This window comes from Phalangium opilio, unplaced genomic scaffold (genome assembly GCF_054372755.1).
Source record: "Phalangium opilio isolate 3A_F unplaced genomic scaffold, DU_Popi_V2 ptg000032l_1, whole genome shotgun sequence".
Classification (NCBI taxonomy): Eukaryota; Metazoa; Arthropoda; class Arachnida; order Opiliones; family Phalangiidae; genus Phalangium; species Phalangium opilio.
The window spans coordinates 331,923-351,842 of record NW_028324159.1 but is presented as its reverse complement, the minus strand read 5'-3'; the positions used below and the strand labels follow the sequence as shown (position 1 = coordinate 351,842).

Below are 19,920 nucleotides of genomic sequence, written 5' to 3'. Positions count from 1 at the left end.
TTTCCAAAATGTAAACAGAAGACTAGTTGTCAAACGGGATAAGGTTCAGAAGTATTTGCTACGTTATTAAGAAAAGCGGGGTCTTGAAAATTGTTTCTTCATGTTGCGAGGCGGTGAAGTACTCAAAAAATGGCCATCTTTTGCATGCGCTATTCACTCATTAGGGTAAGCTATGGAGGGGCTATTCACTCATTCGGGTAAGCTATGGAGGGGCTATTCACTCATTAGGGTAGCATATCGAGGGGATTCTCACTCAATTTTTTTACGCCTGTTAAGTATGGTACGATGTGCCTACTATTACGAGCCCACCCCTTGGGTCGTTTTGTTTTAACTATTACAGATAGTACTAGTGTGACTGGGACATAGCCCATAAAAAAAACTGATCCAGTCATGGCCGCGCCCTACGAAGGGTACGCCTGTGGCGTTTTGTATAGAGTGCTGTCAGTTGTGACGTCAGATCCAAGGTTAAACGTCATGAGTCTGCCTTTAGCAATGGGCGGCCATGACAGTTACCGTTTTTTCTTTATGGGAAAACAGCATGGGTGACGTCACACCTGCGCTTCTGACAGCACTCTATAGGCGCTGATGTCTCGACTGAAATAGCTCTATGAGGGTATTAGATCTTTCTCACTGTGACGTGTTTCTCAACTACCTTTTCATAAAGGAAAGCAAACGAAAAGAGAGAAAAAAGATTGTTAGCGCCATTCGACCAAGAGTTCATTGGCAATGTATTGTAGGATATTTTAGCAATGTCGCCCGACCAGTGACCCCCCCCTCATCCATTATGTTAAACTAAGGTTTTACTATGTAAAGAAATCAGCAGTGGCGCCACCTGAAGTTCCAAAGCTAACTTAATGTTAGTTTCTAGAAAACTAAATGTAATTTTTAGTTTTATTTTCATGTTTTAAGTGCTGTTATTTTCCCACCAGCTTAAGATATTTTTATGTTAATAAATAATAATTCATACTATTAAATAATTAACCTAAATTTAAATTAATCACCAGAGGGTACTGACAATTCTACACCACACCTTATGGTTTTATTTTAAACCATATTACAGGTGGTTTATGTTAATACCAACGTCCACTCATTAATGGATTGGCCGACCTTACCCATAAGGGTTTCCATTTTCAATCAAATCCATTACATATATTAACATATACCCATAACGGTTTGGATTCGAAAGGAAACCATTTTCAAACCACTATTTTTTGCAGTGTAGAGCCATTGAATGTGCCTATCCCCAACGTCGTCTTCCATAAACACTCGACTAAGCTTTTGGAACATCGTGAGACGGTTCTAGGGATATATAAAGAGAATGGAATGAGTAGGGGAACTCAGTATCTCTTGCATTTAGTTTCGGAACGAATGTCGAGTATCAGCGAGGAATTGAATGATAATCAGGCCACAATTTCAAATATTCTTCATTTCTTTCAAAAAGTTATAAAAGAGGGGTATTTCGAGTCTGGAGATTCCTTGGTTAGTATATTTAAAGGAAAAGGGCAGGAAACGTTGTAACTGATTATACCTTAAAGCTAGATTCCCACTCGACCGAAAAAACCCGGCGGAAATCACGCAGCCGACGGTAGAAATTTTAACTTACGCCAGCGTCCAGCGGTAGACCGTTCACACTACGGCTGAATTTTTAGTTTGGCGGTAGATATTTTTGGGTCACGTGGCAGATTTGAGTGGTTTCCACAACATCTCTTTCGCACTCTGAATGTTTATCTTTGTCCCCTTGTCGCTTCAATCGTACAAGAAGGGATATTTTCTAGCCTCCTCACTAAATTCTTTCCTATTAACATCTAATCTCCTTTAACTTCCATTAGTTTCAATTTTCTTTTTTGGTGGCATGTTTAAGCTAAGCCTTGGTCAACCACAAAAAAATGGCGGGTATAAAATCTATCTCGCGTATGCGTGCGAACTTGAAATTTATGACGTAGTCAGTGAGATAATTTCATTGGCTGAGACACCGGCGTAACGCCGAACACGACCGAAAAAATAGAACCGCGATTCTGTCCGACGAAACCGAAGTTCCGTCGGGGTCGACGCCAAATTTTTTACGTCGAGGCCTAAACGCCGAGTTTCCGTCGTGTTTTCTGCCGAGTGGGAATCCAGCTTAAAAGAACGGCCTTTTTCTGCATATAAAAGGAGTGGAATATTAAGCTATAATCGTACGTTTACTAACCATTACCTTAATCATTTATTTTAATAAAATTAAGGGTTGAAATTAAAGTTTTAATATTCTTCAGAAATTGTTTGATGAGATCTGCCGATCATTACCATCTTTGGATATCAAAGATGGCCAACCTAATAAATTTGACGTTTTTGAAGTACCCAATCCATGGATTTCAGCAAAATCTCCGATGATAGTGCTGAAATCCCCGCTAAGTTCATCTCAAAGTCAGTTGTTTCCAAAGGTTTGAGCCAAATTTCATTACCATACAAAGATGGTGGGCTTTTTGAAACGCTAATTGTTCCTATAGAGCCGACTAAACGGAAAAGAAGGCTAACTGGCGACAAAAAAACTTCCTCTGATGTGAAAAAGATGCGCGAAACCCCTACAACTAGTAATTCCGAGTTTACAAAAGAAACTAAAAATCCTGCTGTATTAGCTTTTGAGAAATTAAAGGTAACGATGCAAAAACTCATCGCGTGTCCACCAATTCCCGAAGAAAAAGGAATGGAAGATGATACGATAGACATATCGGGTGACCGTTGCCCCTCGCAGCAGCCAGAAGTATTAAACCATAAAAATAGTAGAAAGAGGAATTTTTCCTCATTAAGTTCAACTGATGAATGTCCCGAAATGAAAATGATTAAAGTGGTCCCGGCAGCTGCTGATGAAGACGCGCCGATTATTCCCGAGACTTGTAACGTATCTCTTGACTCCAGTGATCAGCATTTGAAAAACGGTCAAGAAAGTGAAAATGCTGAACTGGAATCACTCGAGAAGAGTACGGAACTGAAAGATTTGAAACCGACTGATAAAGAATTAGCGCCTTCTTTACAAAGTCGCGCTGAAATTCCCGAAGTTCCTAAATCGACTATTTCTTCTTTGACACCTCTAAAGGACAATAGCGACGATATCTTAGTCAGCGCCAAAAAGAACGCGGATTCTCTTACCTCAAATTGATACTTTGCCATCAACTTCCACAAAGAAAGACGAAACAAAAATGAATTCATCGGTACTTGAACTTACTTTTTCTATTATGTTAGGCCTGCTTGATTATATTCGTTCTTTTTCTCTTCCAGAAATCCCAGAACGATGAACCATCGACTCCCGCTTGATCCACCAAACTTCAAATGCGAAGCGGCTTAAATTTAAGGACCAGAGTCGTAACCCCCGTTTCCGAAACCAAACTTGCGAAGGAAAAACAGAAGAAAACCCCCGAGAAAGTGTCTAACGAATCTGAATCTGACAAAATGTCATCGCACCCGGAGTCGTCGACTAATGATACTGGTCTCGAGGAAAGTAAAGTTGCGCAAAAAGGTGACGAAGTTAGTGTCGATGGAGACTGTAGTTGAGCTGTTCATGAATCAAAATCGGTGGCTGAAATTATTGGTGAACCCAAAGTATTAGAAGATATTGATGGGCGTAGGTCAATGGATATTTTGATGAGACCGCAGTTGAACATCAATCAGTGGAAGCCGTTGACAAATCTTCGTTAGTCCAAGCTGCTAATGAAACGAACTTACTCGACTGTGTTTACAAGTCTACATTCCTCGATGAGATTAACACGCACACAGTAATCAAAGTCTTTGGCAAAACATTTGACGAATCTAAATTTTTGGAAGGCGATGACAATTCTGAATTACTGGAGGGTGTTGACGAATCTAAATTAATGCAGTCCTTTGCTGAACCAAAACTACCAGAAACCAATGAAGAACTTAAACCATTGGAAACCGTTGAGAAATCTAATTCAAGTCTAATCGTTGATGAACCATCAACGAAAGAAGTTGTTAATGACTGTGGGGACGATGAACCTAAGTTAATTGTTGACGATAATTTGAAGGAACGTCAAGCAGTTCCTTTAGTGGTAATAGTAACTTATAATTCTTCATTAATTAATTGTCTTCTTAGAATACTGTAAGTACGGGCTGTTAATAACATCACCTTGTCTGATCCGTATCCTTTGCCACTAATAGATGAGATCCTCGACACATTTTGGAACTCAGAGTTCATTTCCAGATTTGTTATACGTTCTGGATTTTGGGAGATACCCATGGACCACGATAGCTCTCAACATACTGCTTTAATTACTCACAGTTGAAAGTATTAGTTCACGTTTATGCCATTTGTCCTCAAGAACGCTCCCTCTACCTTCCAGGTCTTATGGATAAGGTACTCAAGCATGTCGAAGGATGGAATAGCCATCGAAGACGAGAAAGTCGCCGAGATTAGGAAGGTTAAGGAAATGTTAAGGAATTATCTGCTTGAATAATTTTGGAAAATAAGGAAGAGAATAAAGAGGATTTCATCAGATTAGTAAGATGTTTTAATACATTTATTTGGGCACGAGGTATGCTTTAGCATAGGATATTAGTGGTGTAGTATTTTGATTCATTACACCACCTCCAGAGAATTACGGGTAACAAAATGTAACCTCCAAAAGTCTCAAACAGCTTATGGCTTGATACGATAAGCAAATTAATGAGAGAAAAGCTTTAATTTTCTGGAGGAATTAAAGTTTTATTGAGTCAAGTATGTAGTGATATTAAATACAGGTAAATTTATAATTGAAGTGCCATTAATTATACAATAGAATAATAGAAACTGATTTTTATGCCAGCCAACGTTCTGATAAAAGCTAAAAAATTCGAGACAGGGTTTGCGCCTTTAAAAATTTGACTCGAAGATCCGCATTCACCGCAAACGTAAGCTGTGTCGTGTATATCATTGCAATCATGGAAACCCATCTCGGATATGCAATGTATGGGTTGATGGATCACAACTAGAGATGTGAAATTACCGTAATTTTTAAAAACGGTAATTTACCGGGTAAATTACCGATAAATTACCGATTGAAATTTTGGAAAAACAAAAATTACCGTTCAGTCGGTAATTTTTGGTAATTTATATTTTCCTGCGCTTACAATGCATTACTTAAAACAAAGTTTAATTGTGAGCACTATCTGACTCCTTTACACGTATTTGTGGCCTTTGCTACAAAGACGGCAGCCGTGGCCTTTCTAATCTGATTTCTAATTAATCAAAAATGTCTTGATTAGAATCAAGACCTAAAAAGTATCGATAAGACTGAGGTTATCACTTGTCTGAAGGATCAGATATTAATTTTTCTTTTTAATTGAAACTTAAATGCATGCTTAAGAAAAAACAACGTTCCATTACCGTTTTCCGTTGAAATAAATTATTTTACTGGTAATCAATTTCAAAAATTTACTTATCTCGGCTTTTCGACCACAATTCCATTCCCCGAAAACATTTTATCATTACATTAATTACTTTTGGGAGAGTACGTGTATGGTTTTGCGTTTTAAAAGGTTGCTAAAGACGTTACATCCCCATTCGTGACCGGCACGCTTCGCAGTGGAACATTTTAATTATTCTTAAACCAATGGCGCCAAATTCAATAGGGACAGTAGGATTTTTACTCGCGGTTTTGCAAAATGATGTAATATCAAGTGTACTATAGTCAACCGTCGTATTGTTTTTTCTCATAGTTCAGGGCATTATCAGTGTTACTGCCCAATTTCTCTCTCTAGTTTCTAACAATGGTTAGAGACTATTTGATATGTCACGGCACAACGTTATATACATTTGTAAATTCTAAGTAGCACAAAAGGAAAAAGAATCCATTTTTTTATATTTTGGTTTGAAATAAATAAACTCATGATAGTAGTTATAACGAACAGAAGTCAAGGGAATGGCACCGGTAATGAGCAGCAAAAAGAGAGGAAAGTTTGCTTCAAGTTAGCAGAGGGACATGGTAGTGAAAATAGTAATTTAGAATTTTGTTCGTTCAAACCTTAATATATCATGAAAAATTCAAGTGAGGAGACGGCACTACCTAGAAAGATTGATTTTGGCAGTTAACAGCGAAAAAATTATAATCTACACACACTGGGACTATGGGAGAGTTTCAGGGCCGCAGGTCGCACATGATGAAATTTCAACTCCAGTTTAAATCAGTTCTCCCTGGTCGTACTAGTAGCAGGTTAAGCTATAGTTTTCTCAGATCATGTTAGTCTTGAAAGGGTTATATAGTCCTTGTAACTTTTAAAAGGTTGTTGTCATGGCTAAACAGACCGCTATTACAGTTTTTTATTGTTTTATAGATAATTTTGACACGTTATCTCCTAAAAGTAATTAATGTAATGATAAAATGTTTTCGGGGAATGGAATTGTGGTCGAAAAGCCGAGATAAGTAAATTTTTGAAATTGATTACCAGTAAAATAATTTATTTCAACGGAAAACGGTAATGGAACGTTGTTTTTTCTTAAGCATGCATTTAAGTTTCAATTAAAAAGAAAAATTAATATCTGATCCTTCAGACAAGTGATAACCTCAGTCTTATCGATACTTTTTAGGTCTTGATTCTAATCAAGACATTTTTGATTAATATCTGTTCCTTCAGTCTTCATTTTAATTAAGAATGTTAAGAAACTGTTTTACACATTCAAAATCTGCACTAAGCAGAAACATATATAAAGTGGACCATAACTTAATCTCAATCAAACATTTATTTATAATGATACTTCAAAAAAAAACGTAAATCAATAAAAGTATGTATTCTTATTGTAATTAACGTAATACAATTTTTTTACAATCATTTATTGAAACGCGAGGCGCCCCCCTAGAAATTCCAGAAATAGGACCAAATTGACAATTTTACAAAATTTTTAAAAATGCTGATTTATGTCCGTTTAACATTTAGCTCAAAATTGTAATAAGCCCAATATGATATTCAGATATCCTTAAAACTTCATAAAGACGATCCGAGATTGTCAATTTCAAACTGTTTGATATTAAGCTTAAAACCTTAAACAAAATAAAGTCAGGGCTACCCTAAAATTTCACAAAGATGATCCCAGATTGTTAATACGCCTATAAAGTGCCATCTTCAAAATATGTAGCCGGGGAAAAGAGAGCGTGATCGAGTGGGCTATGCTAGTGGTTGAAAGTCTCGGGGGTTGGGACAGGGATAAGGGAGTTGAGATGGATTGGAAATGATGATGGGCGACCTGCGGCACCGTATCTCTCCCAATGTACCTTGCGCACGACCCTACCCTTCGGTAGGCGATTGCTAAGTGCTGCCGCGTAGCGCCATTTTATTTGTATGAGAACTAGCTTCTATTTTGAAAATAGAGGGAGCGCCCTTTACAATTTCGTCCAGTACGACCCTACCTAACCGCTGAGGATGCTGGGAGGACAATGGTGCCGTAGGTGGGGTACGCAAGCAACGCTATAGGTATGGGGGTTTCCACTCCATTCCTCTCTCCTTCAAGGTTGGGACTCCAGGCATAGCCAACTCCATCACGCACTCGACAACGCAAAGCAACTCGCGCCAGCGTGGGAAATAGGGCGGTGACTCAGGGCAAGTGACCAGTTTAAAAATTGCCTGGTCCAGTTCAAAAATTAAATCGGAGGGGGGGGTCAGTGGTCCACGAGACTACTAAGAAAGTTCAAGGGTAATCAGATTCCACACATTATAATTCTAATATTTTAATTATCCACTTCTTTTGTTTAGCAGACGACGTGCTCTGGTCAATGGTCACGGATCAGTTTATTTATTCCAAGTCAGGAAAGTCGCTGGCCTAATATCCAGTTTAGAAAATGCTTATTTGGTCACGGGCCAGAAAACTCACGTAAACGCGACACGAATGACGAAAACTACGTATTTTCCGACTCAGGAGAGGCGAAATAGCCCGGCCTCCTTTTACGTCCCCCCTTGTATTTTGAAAGTGGGACAGGGACTTTATCACGCGAATACTTAGGCATCTTATACCTTCTCCCTAGTAAACTAGATATCGCTTCTTGGTAAAACTTTATATAAATAAACCATGAGTTTATAACATATGTTCCATAACAAGCTCATAAAACTTTTGGAAAACAAATTTCCCGGAGATTTCCAGGCTTTTCCCCATATACTTCCCTGAGTTTTCCAGGTTTTTCCCGTATATGGAGTATCTTATGGAGCAAATGTTAACGAAGGAGGGAAGGGGCAAATAGGACTATAACATAATCAAAGGATATCCCCGTATCCCTAATATAACCAGAGTTACGAGCTTACAAAATTTAGTGTAATGTTAATCCTATGGTGAAGTACCTACAAGCACTCACAAGCACCTACAAGTACCCAGGGCAAGTACCTACAAGCACCAGGAGCAAGTACCTACAAGCACCCGGAGCAAGTACCTACAAGCACCCGGAGGAAGTACCTACAAGCACCCGGAGCAAGTACCTACAATCACCCGGGGCAGGTACCTACAAGCACCCGGGGCAAGCACCCAGAAGCACCCGTGGGAAGTACCCACAAGTACCTACAAGCACCGACAAGTACCCACAAGAACCCACAAGTACCCACAAGAACCCACAAGTACCACAAGCACCGACAAGTACCCACAAGAACCCACAAGTACCTACAAGCACCCACAAGTACCTACAAGCACCCACAAGTACCTACAAGCACCTACAAGTATCCACAAGCAACTAAAAGCACCCACAAGCAACTAAAAGCACCCACAAGCACCTACAAGCACCTACAAGTATCCACAAGCACCTACAAGCACCTACAAGCACCTACAAGCACCCACAAGTACCTACAAGCACCTACAAGTATCCACAAGCAACTAAAAGCACCCACAAGTACCTACAAGCACCCACAAGTACCTACAAGCACCCACAAGTACCTACAAGCACCTACAAGTATCCACAAGCAACTAAAAGCACCCACAAGTACCTACAAGCACCCACAAGTACCTACAAGCACCCACAAGTACCTACAAGCACCTACAAGTATCCACAAGCAACTAAAAGCACCCACAAGTACCTACAAGCACCCACAAGTACCTACAAGCACCCACAAGTACCTACAAGCACCCACAAGTACTTACAAGTACCCACAAGTACCTACAAGTACCCACAAGTACCTACAAGCACCCACAAGTACCCACAAGAACCCACAAGTAGCCACAAGTACCCACAAGAACCCAAAAGTACCCACAAGAACCCAAAAGTACCCACAAGAACCCACAAGTACCCACAAGCACCCACAAGTACCTACAAGCACCCACAAGTACCTAAAAGCACCCACAAGCACCCACAAGTACTTACAAGTACCCACAAGTACCTACAAGCGCCCACAAGTACCTACAAGCACCCACAAGTACCCACAAGTACCCACAAGTACCCACAAGTAACGACAAGTACCCACAAGAACCCAAAAGTACCCACAAGAACCCACAAGCACCCACAAGTACCTACAAGCGCCCACAAGTACCCACAAGTACCTACAAGCACCCACAAGTACCTACAAGCGCCCATAAGTACCCACAAGTACCTACAAGCACCCACAAGTACCTACAAGCACCCAAAAGCACCCACAAGTACCCACAAGCACCTACAAGTATCCACAAGCAACTAAAAGCACCCACAAGAACCCACAAGTACCTACAAGCACCCACAAGTACCTACAAGCACCCGGAGCAAGTATCTACAATCACCCGGGCAGGTACCTACAAGCACCCGGGGCAAGCACCCAGAAGCACCCGTGGGAAGTACCCACAAGTACCTAAGAGCACCCACAAGTACCCACAAGAACCCACAAGTACCCACAAGCACCGACAAGTACCCACAAGCACCGACAAGTACCCACAAGAACCCACAAGTACCCACAAATACCCACAAGTACCTACAAGCACCTACAAGTATCCACAAGCAACTAAAAGCACCCACAAGCAACTAAAAGCACCCACAAGCACCTACAAGTATCCACAAGCACCTACAAGCACCTACAAGCACCCACAAGTATCTACAAGCACCTACAAGTATCCACAAGCAACTAAAAGCACCCACAAGTACCTACAAGCACCCAAAAGTACCTACAAGCACCCACAAGTACCTACAAGCACCCACAAGTACTTACAAGTACCCACAAGTACCCACAAGTACCTACAAGCACCCACAAGTACCCACAAGCACCCACAAGTACCTACAAGCACCCTTAAGTACCTACAAGCACCCTTAAGTACCCACAAGCACCCACAAGTACGTACAAGCACCCGCAAGAGCCCGGGCAAAGCACCTACAAGCACCCAGGCAAAGCACCTGCAAGAGCTCAAACGCCATGTTTTTCTTGCTTAATATCCTTCTAACGGCGTGAATCACGACAAAAACGCCGTAAGTCCAATATAAAAAATTAGGGCTAAAATGCGTGTCTCTAACAGTGGTAAAACGCCGTAATTCCAATGCCCAAAACAACGTAAGTCAAAGTATGTGTTAATAATGATAAAAATCAATACTTAAACTTAATTGATCTTAATGAAACTAAGAAAAGGCACATCTATGGACTGTTATCTTTCATTTAAGATGGTTCCCAAACGTAACGAATGAATAGTTTTCTTTATATGCCTTCCTAGACAAGGTCACTTTTCAAAAAAATCCCATGCTATCTCTATGGAAGAATATTGTATCTTTCACCAAATGTCGGATTCATTTTAAGGATTCTAAAACCACCCTTAACAACTTTTTTCTTTATAGAATTAACTATTAGTTGGATCTCTTTGAAATTTTAACCACAAAATTAGGGCCCAAAGTTTAGTTCACTGGCAAAATTTCAAAGCAGCAAACACAATACGAAAAACGTTACAGCCAATCAAAGAACCCTCCTTTAGCATTAGAGGCAGTATCAAGTCTTATCTAAGAGAGCGACCGCTCTCCTAGAATTAAAGATTTATTAAAAGACTAATTTCTAGCGCAACTTTGTAAGTACTGACTAGTGAATAGCGCCTGGTGAGTCATTTTGGAAGTAAACACAGAAATGAGTGATCATTTAAGTGTAAAATGAATATTTAATGAGTACTAAAAATGTTTGGTAATTTACCGCCGTAATTTACCTGTAAATTACCATTGTAAAATTACGGTAAGATATAAAACGGTAATTTACGCGGTATTTGGTAAATTACCGTTAATTTACGGACGGTAAATTACCGACTCACATCTCTAATCACAACTCCCTTTTTTTCTTCCGATTCTAAAGGCTCATTTACACATGCGCGAGAATATGAAGCTTAAAGATGAGAGATGAAGCTGACCCGTTCTTCTGTTTCTCGCGTGACCGTTCACATGCAGGCGAGAATATCACTTGAACTAGCTTTTGCCTAGAGATGAAGCTAATTTTCCGAATAAGCTCGCGATCTGCCAAGGTAGATTTTCTCGCACGAGTTCAGCTTAATCGGAAAGTCATGTGACTTTTGCTATCCAATGACAAGCATTTGTTTAGTCGGCGCATGGTCGGTGGTTAATTTGTCTTTGTCTGCTAGTCATTCTCGCTTGATTTTGAGAGTAAAATTTGATAGAATAGGAAGAACGATGTCTTTGAAAGAAAAAAAGAACATGAAAATACTTTAAAAGCCAACAATAGATAAAAAGGACAAGAAAGAAGGGAACTTTTAATAAATATAATTTGCGATTATTCTGAGATTTGGGACAAGTCTAACATTAATTATCGAGACAGGGACTTGCAAAACTTAAAATGGGAAACCATTGCCACGGAAATGAAAATGACAAGTAATTGATATTATATTAAATGATAACGTCGTTACTAGTCCCGCCGCCATTTTGCATGTTTACCTCTTCAGCTTCTCGCAAGAGTACCCAAAAGCGCGCTAACTTGAAGCGCCTATGTGAACGATAGACCTCGCGTAGAGAACAAGCTTATTGTTATTGTTATTGTTGAAGGGGGTGACGCGTCGCCGCGTCGAGCACCGATACCAAGGGTATATTGTGCGCCCCGAACTGGTTAGACTGCGAAGAGTCCTGTCGCCTCGATGAATCGGAGAATCCGATTGACCGAGACAGTAGAGAACTGGTGAGGTTCCATAGTATGCATATCGAAATGCTCAAACCTCATGGCCGCGAGATAGTCGCAGCAACACAGGATATGGGAGGAGGTTTCCTCTTCCTCCCGGCAGAACCTACAGAGTGGGTCATCAACGATGCCCAGTAGGTGCAGGTGTCTATTCAGCCGGCAGTGTCCAGTGAGGAGACTGGTGACCAGCCTAATTTTGCTTTTGGTAAGGGCAAGCAGTTCCTTTGCCCTAGTAATAGAAGGACCCGGGACAAACTCCTTGGCTTGTCTCTGCCCATCCATGTCAAGCCAGAGTTGCAGTTGAAGTGCAGCCATCCGGCAGTGAATCCTATGGCGAATGATGCCATGGGGGATGGGAACCGCAGGCTCAGGTCCGAAGAACTTCGCCTCAGCCCCCCTTTTGGCATACATATCGGCCCTCTCATTGCCCAGGTATCCGCAGTGCCCTGGCACCCACAGCAATTGAACCTTGTTGCGGGCAGCCAAAGAACTCAGCAGATCCAGGCAGCTGAGCACCAGTCTAGAATCGACAAGGCACTGATTTAGCGCCTTGAGGGCGGCCTGACTATCCGAATAAATCTGAATCGTCCGTCCGCGGTAGTTTTTCTTGTTGCAGAAATCCGCACATAAAAAAATGGCCATGATTTCCGCCTGAAAAACGCTGGCAAAGTTGCCAAGGCTCTCGTAAAAACCAAACTTCTTGGTCAAGCAGTAGACCCCGGCACCAACTCCAGAGTCCGTTTTAGAGCCGTCCGTGAACCAGACGGACTCCCCCCCAGTTCCAAGGACTGGGGTGGTCTCCCAAACAGCGCGACTGGGAAAGTGCACGCTGAAGGGCTTGTCGAAGTGGTGTGATATAACAGACTTATCTGAGACCATCACAAGTGATGGCTCAGTACTGCTGTACTCACTGAAAAGCTTGGTGTGACTGAAGTCCCAGTGCTTGGGCTTCCACCAGCCGAGGTTGTTGAGCCTACAGGCTCCCATAATAGCTTCTTCCTCAATAAAGAGGTGAAGGGGAAGCATATTGAGAAGGATTTCCAGAGAGGCTGTGGGGGCTGTCCTCATGGACCCCGTGATACCGATGCACGCCAGCCTTTGAAGCTTGCGTAGTTCATCTTGGGCTGTCTTAAGGCGAACCCTGGGCCACCAGACAAGGGCTCCATAGGAGACCACTGGCCTGATGATCCTAGTATAAATCCAGTTTACAGCGCCAGGGCTTAAACCCCAGGACTTGCTGACTGAACTCCTTAAACGCCAAAATAGAATTTTGGCTTTCTTGATGCTCAGATCAAGATGGGATTTCCAAGTAAGCTTGGCATCAAGAGTCACGCCAAGGTACTTGACCTCGGAGGACTTCTTTAAAACCTGTCCAAAGAAGGAAATATCATTGAAGAGGTCATTAGTCCTTTTCCGGGTAAACGGTATAAGGACAGTCTTATTGGGATTGACGGTGAGGTTAACTTCCCTACACCATTCCTCAACATCATGTAAGACAGATTTCATCAGTGCAGCGATAGTTGCAGGGAACCTCCCTGTAACAATCACTGCGATGTCATCCGCATAGCCAAAGCAGTGACACCCCCCTCCCCGAGTCGGCCCAGCAGCTCATCCACCACCAGGCACCAAAGAAGAGGGGAAAGAACCCCTCCCTGAGGACAGCCACGGTCGGTGGAGATCTCCAAGGATTCCCCGAGAAGAGACGCCGTCACCCTACGGTACGTAAGCATGGATTTTATCCAACGACACAAAGTGTCGTCAATACCAAACCGCTCCGCAGCGCGAAGGATAACTTCACTAGAGACCCTATCAAAGGCCCCCTCAATATCAAGGAAGATGGCCAAAGACATCTCCTTGAACTCGATGGCCCTGTCAAGGCAGTTCAAGATGCCATGGAGCGCCGTCTCTGTAGATTTGCCTTTCTGATAGGCAAACTGAAAAGTGGACAGGGGTGTGTGGGAAAGAACACCATCCTGCAAATACCTGTCCACCAATTTCTCTAAAGTCTTTAGGAAGAAAGAGGTAAGACAGATAGGTCTAAATGCCTTAGCCTCAAGATAGCTCGTCTTCCCAGGTTTGGGAATAAAGATAACCTTCGAGCGCTTCCAGATATCTGGAATATGCGCCAGAGCAATGCAGGCTCTAAATATCCTGCACAGATAGGGGCCAATGGCGTCTATGCCTTCCTGAAGGAGGGCGGGAAAGACGCCATCTGGGCCAGGGGACTTATAGGGCTGAAACGAATTTACAGCCCACTTAAGTCTAGAGTATGTAACTATCTTATTGGCGATGCCCCAGTCCGCCCTGTGTGCTCTTCGAAAGTGCACGGGGGGAGTGTCGGTGCTTGTGGGGTCAAAAGCCTCGGAGTCCGGAAAGTGTACCTTAAGCATATGCTTAAGGGTGTCAGTCCCTGACTTGGTAAACTCACCTTCTGCCACCTTGATGGTGCTGAGCTGGTGAGTGTTATCGTGAGCCAGGATCCTCATGATCTTGGCAGTAGCGGGGGCATCAGAGATGCTACCGCAGAAGTCCCTCCAGGAGTTCCTTTTGGCCTCCCGGATGGCTTTATTATACTTGTTAAGGGTCTGTCTATAAATAGTCCAGTCCCCAGTCCTCTTAGCCCTATTAAAGAGTTTACGAGTGAGCTTGCGAAGCTTGCCAAGTTCCGTATTCCACCAAGGAACGAGCTTCGGCCGGCTGGCAGGCTTCGCCGGACAGTTGTGGTGGTAGGAATTGATAATGGCTTGTTGCATGAGATCAACTGCCAAATCAAATTCCAGCACCGAGGAAAGCTTTGGAGCATTACCTCTGAGTAGGATGCAAAGTTCCTCCCTGTAGCCGGACCAGTCGGTCCGACGGGGATTACGCAGTTCCGTCTTAACCGAAGTTGACTTGACCGCGACCGAGAAGCAGATGTGCCTATGATCCGAAAGAGACGGTTCATTAGACACATGCCAGTTAGAAACCGACAGACTGATATTCCCTGTGGCCAGGGTGACATCAATGACCTCCTTTCTGTTAGAAGTAACGAAGGTAGGCTCATTGTGCCTGTTGAGAATATGCAGGTTCGTACCGACCAGATATTCTAGCAGTTCATCACCACGTCTGTTGCAGTCACTACTTCCCCACGTGACATGGTGGGCATTGGCATCGCAACCCAGAATGAGCCTGTCCCCCTGCCTCTCACAGCGGTCGACAAGAGTGACAACCTCCTGTGGTGGAGGGGAGCCAGTGGCATCATGGGGAAAGTAAGCAGACGCCATGATAAGGCCAGTTGCCTCTCCAGAAGAGGAGGGCATTACCTTAATCACAGCAGTATCCCTAGTGAGGTAGTTCGGAAGCGGAAGGATGTCAAGACCCTTCCTGGTCAGAACACACGCCCTGGGGTTGGGTGAGGTAAAGTCATAAGAGATATTACCTGCATTCTTTAAACCAAGGATTTTGCCATTATAAATCCAAGGTTCCTGAATGAGGGCCACATCCAGGCCCTCTAAGGCAAACCTCCGGCAGAGAACTGCCGAGGCTGCTTTGCAGTGATGCAGGTTGATCTGGATCACCTTGATGCTCATGACTTAGGGAGAGAGGCGGCCCCGGCTACCGCTTGGCGGTAGAGTGGAGTCCCGATCCAGGACCGGTATCTCCTTCGCCACCACCAGCAGCACCCTCGGCCCCCAGCTCCATCCCAGTAACAGGAGCGCAGGTCCTCTCGGTATCAGAGTCCTTCAAGAAGTCGGACTCTGTCCCGAGGTCAATGTCTGAGCTATCTGGAAGGGATGGCTCTAAATTAATACTAGCAATATTTTCTGCCAGCTCCCCACTCACGCTGGCTGCAGTATTACCCTCTTCTTCAGAAGCCTCAGAGGCATTCTGGAGAGGGTCCTTTGGCGCATTCAGGACTTTAAATGTCCCGACATCTACACCAGTAAGACCCTCGAAGCCGGCTTCCTTGATGGCCTCCATGGAGGAGCCATCAATTAGGAAGATCCAGCGTCTGGTGCTCTTCTCATCGAACGACTTCAGGCACCGCCAACAGTCGGTCATAAACCTTCCGTTGTAGGCCTTCAATCGCCGGAGAAGAGCCGCCGGATCAGTGGTGCGACGGTCCTTGGTCCGGAAGGACACCTTGAACGGCTTCGGGAGTTCACTGGCCTTCATCACTGAAAGCCGTGTTCCCCCTATGGCACGCTCATTATGGTGTAGCACCTTCACGAGCCATTCACTGGTCGCAGAATCCCCACATGAATAGATCATGGCCCCAGCCATGATGTGGAAATTGAGAGGACGTGGCAGCGAGCTTCCCGAAGAAAGCTCAGCGTCCAATGCGTCAAGTATAGCGGCCTGGATAGGAACGACGTCCTCCTCCGTGACCGCATTAGTCGGATAGCCATCTTTAACGATGGCCATCTTGACAATACTGGCGACGTCGCAGTAAGACTTGGTCTTCTTTGACGCCGCAGCTTGTAAGCTAGGCGAGGGATCAGGGTCCTCTGTCCTAGCTCTCTTGCCAGAAAGGGTGGTAGCTTCTCTTGCACCAGGCGTAGAGTCCGTACCCGGGACGTTTCTCCCAGCACCCGAAGGTACAGGAGTCACATCTCGGCCCGTATCTCCTGCACCCAGTGCAGAGTTCTGGCCACCTTTTTGGGGTTGTTTTCTTCGGCGGTTGGCCCTGCGCCTCCTATTTGCTTCAATCAACCTGGTGGAACCCGATTGAGGAGCAGGAGGCGACTTTTGGCCTTCCGCCGATTGCGGGTGGGTGCTGCCAGAGGCAGCATCTCGCCCAGAAGCAGGTTGGGAGTTGCCTCCTTCCCTGAGAGAAGGCTGGGTACCGGTAGAACCGGCTCCATGCCCAGGTTTGGTTTTGGTTTTTGTTTTTAAAGAATCCATAGAGATCCCACGAGTAATGAGGCAAATAAAAGGTCGCCACCCGGTAGTCCTCAACCCGGGTGGAAGGCTAGTTACAACGGGGTTTCGCCTGGTGCCCCGAGGGGATCGTTCGAGATACCGTAGATTAACTTCCCCGGTACCACACAGCCCTCAGCACGTGGCGTTTAATACGGGCTCCATACGTCCGATGGCAGCACTACAGCACATGGGGTAAAGTTTCCTTCGCCGACACACCAGCGCGGCAATGGGTAGGGCCAGATTGCCCTCTAGTCGTGCGCGCTCCGGTAGGCAAAGAATTAATCCTTAGCTTTAAGGCCTGGATTTATTCGTTCCCACTCATGTTACCCCCGCCACTGGTGATACAAGAATTAGAAGATGGCACCTCTCGGCAGTAGCGGAGGCCTTAACCATCAACGGACCGATATAAGAGTTCGGATCATCGACTGTCGAGAGCCGCTTTTGATTGAATAGAGACCCCCTTATCCAGGGTCATCCGCTAGATTCTACGAAAATGGGTTTGAAAGAACCTAGAATTTGTTATCCCACGCAACGCAGCATCGTGAGATGTTTGAAGCGATGACAAGCGTGCGAATGTGAGAGAAGGGATCTTCCATCGAAAAGACGGTATACCCAAACCCCCAGACGGACAGGCGCATGAAAGTACGCCAACGGCACATCATTCGTGGGGCATCCGAAACAAAGACCTAACGTGATGTCTGATCTGTGTGTCGAGCTTTTTTAACAAACCGATGGTTACCCTATTAGAAATTCTGACAAAAGTCCCCAGAAGAAGCATGTAATACCTGGAGTGGTTATAATCTAAATTGTTTTTGTTCACTTCAATATCTCTTATTGCATACTTAAGTGTTTATTTTTAAATTTTAACAACCTTTTGCTTATAAGCTTTTATAAATAACTACGTTCCTTTTTATAGACTACCTAAATTTTTCGATCATATTTCATTTTGAAATTTAAAAATCTATTAATACCAATCTTGTGGAATATCTTAAAGGGATAGAACCAACATTTTCGGTTTAGTATAATCTATCTTTGGTTTTATGTTGAAAATTATTCGTAAAATTATGGGGGAAACTTAAAATGTTAAAAAAAAAATTTTAATAGAGATAAACGTGTTTAAAGTTTTGAATTTCTAACGGCTCAATTTGAAGCATCCGCCATTATCTAACCCGTATGTACGGGAAATTCATATGATTGGTTTGCCAGTGGAACAGGAGGTTTCGGGTAGTAGTAGGCTGTATAGTAGGAAAAACCGAAAACGTCGTCTGCTACAATAAATTCGGCGTATTTCGCGAAATCAGATTAGAGTCTCAGACTAGCTATGTCAGATTTAGAAGCAAGTGATGTTGAGTCAGAAAATGAAAGTAGCACTGACTCGGACAGTGAATGCGAGTCAATGAATAGCTTAGATTCAGAAGAATCCTTTGTGATAAATAAATCTAATGAAGATGAATATTCAAACTCGGATGAAGGGGAAGAATTCGGCCTTCAGCCTTATCAGTTTGAACCTCTACTACCAGTTGCAGAAAATGTTGCTAATGTCCCATTGGGAGATATTCCAATGGAACAAGATCACCCTCGATTGCAAAACACTAATTGGTACGTCTCAAGATTGTGAAAATCTGTTTTAAGCCAGAAATAACTGTTTATGGTGTCATTTTACAGGTGTAATTGCGGTTATTGTTTTGTGATGCCTTCTGCCGAAGAAAGTTTCTGTTGTAGAGACGAAAAGCATCCGAATCAAAGATTAATTGCAGAAATTGGCCCTTTAAATTGTGTAATAGAGACAGATACTTTCCATGACATTATGCGACGAAATATTTTAGATATTTTGTTTCATGAATTTCGGGAAAATAATTTTGTTCCAGCTGAGGATGAAATTAATCAGTAAAAATAAAACATTCAATAATTTAGTTGAAGAAATTAAATGGATGACTCCCAAAACAAACCGCTAGTGGGCAAAATATGCCTGCTAAATAAAGGGGTTTTGTTTTCTTTAAACAAGAAATATAATTATTTCTTATGATAATTTTCATTTCTAGAGTGTATAGATATTTAATTAATCGACTCTATACTCGTTGGATACACCGAGTTTTGGGAAGACGAGTAAGAAGACCAATTCCGAGTTGTGCTGTTTCGCGTATAAGAAGGGAATATCCCTCAGATGATTAAAGAGGGTTCTCGGAACCAGGCCCAAGATAAAGTTAAAAATGTATTTGCATTCGTATGCATTTTGTTATAATATTTATTTTTTATTTAATCATATTAAAATCATATTTAAAAAAAAAACGTTTCAATGCGAAAATCTCCTCTTTGTTTTATATTTTTCTACCGCTTCTTGCTTATCAGGATGTTCAGACTGAGCGGATAACAGCATGGGTGTCGTAGACCTAGTACTATTACTGTCAGCAAGAGCTTTATTGTACGATTTTTTGCATTTTTCCACCAGGTTTTGCATTAATGTTCCCACATATTCTATAACAATTGGTTTTTAATTTTTCTTCATGCAAGATGTATACCATATGTCGATGCTTGCATTATGGGTTTAACCGAGTACTCTCCTTTTTTAGCTTTTGGGAAATAAACATTCCATCTTAATTTCCCATCTTTGGTCTTAGCTTGAATCTTCTCCGAATTTTCATTGAAGTGAAGCGCTGCCAAAAACATCCTACAGATAATATAATTTTTATTTGTTTATTCGTTATTATAGCATTTCTTTATTAGTAATAAACCTCTCTTCCATGCCATTGTATGAGTAGTGAGTATTTTTCGGAGCAAAATGTACAAGTACTGAATTATATGCTTCAACGCTGGACGTTTGAGTTTCAGGAGAGATTTGTAGAACATGCTTTTCATACCCACTAATAATTTTTTTTTAATTTCTCGAAGACTGGAGTTCCTATACATAGAAAATTTATTGATTTGCTTCCATTATTGATAGTATTATGCGAAAACCGAAAACCT

General features: G+C 42.8%; 1 long non-coding RNA gene across 1 annotated transcript; it reads right to left on the bottom strand.

Annotated features, from left to right (window-relative positions):
* Positions 1-14,052: 14,052 nt before the first annotated feature.
* Positions 14,053-15,154, bottom strand: LOC149684705 (uncharacterized). Its single transcript, XR_016383973.1, has 3 exons — positions 15,128-15,154; positions 14,861-14,973; positions 14,053-14,676 (listed from the first exon to the last, which is right to left on the bottom strand). It is a non-coding gene; the product is annotated as an uncharacterized LOC149684705 (long non-coding RNA).
* Positions 15,155-19,920: the final 4,766 nt, after the last annotated feature.